Source organism: Megachile rotundata, chromosome 16 (assembly GCF_050947335.1).
Source record: "Megachile rotundata isolate GNS110a chromosome 16, iyMegRotu1, whole genome shotgun sequence".
NCBI lineage: Eukaryota > Metazoa > Arthropoda > Insecta > Hymenoptera > Megachilidae > Megachile > Megachile rotundata.
In genome coordinates this window covers 8,198,164-8,199,131 of record NC_134998.1, presented here as the reverse complement: position 1 = coordinate 8,199,131, position 968 = coordinate 8,198,164, and positions in this window count along the sequence as shown.

Genomic DNA, 968 nt, shown 5'->3' with positions numbered 1-968 from the left:
ATCAGCATCTGATTCTTAAACAGCCTGGTCTGTTATTAAAGTTGACTTCAGGAGAATTTGGATTAAAGGATCTTCATTGTGAATAGCACTTGCCAAAAGTCGAGGGACAAGGAAGCCTGAAGAGGAGGACTTCTGGAAACATTAGGAGACTCATGCAGGGACCAGGGTCAGTAGGCCTGTTGGACGGACTGGTTGGACGTGGCCATTAACTTTGCGTCACGTGACACTTGTTCTTGTCTCATGGCATTGCAATCTTGTTAGGAACTTTAGGGATGTAAGATTGCTTCAAGAATAGTTAACATGGAGGCATTCGTAACACAAAACCTTTAGAGACTGTAGGTTCTCCTGGAAGATGACGATGTCTTCAGGCACCTAACCTAACCTGGGAAACCTAGCGTAGATGTCTCTATGAAATGTGACGATGCCGGGTACATGAGCTATAAGAAGCATAGACCTCTCTAGAGACCTTAGGGTACCTATGTTTCCTCTATGGAGAGTAAGGATGCCGGGTACATGGGCTATAAGAAGCATAGATCTCTCTAGAGACCTTAGGGTACCTATGTTTCCTCTATGGAGAGTAAGGATGCCGGGTACATGGGCTATAAGAAGCATAGATCTCTCTAGAGACCCTAGGGTACCTATGTTTCCTCTATGGAGAGTAATGACAGGGTATGATACCTAGAGGCCGGAGGGAGCCTTCTCTAACTGATCCTATCATAGGCTTTCCCTTCGGACTACGATAGTTGGCCCTCGGAGTAGTGGCAAAGCCTCTAGTGACCCTAACGTTGTAGTCTCTACCCTAACTTGTCTAAAGTCCACAGATACTGTCTGAGACCGGTAGACCACTGTAGACCTGTTCCATGAATTGATTTGACGTGATCATAAACTGTATCACATATGTCGTCCTTGCATTTTCTGCAATGGCGCGCCAAAAATGTGCACGTAGAGATAAAAATGATACAGCACAG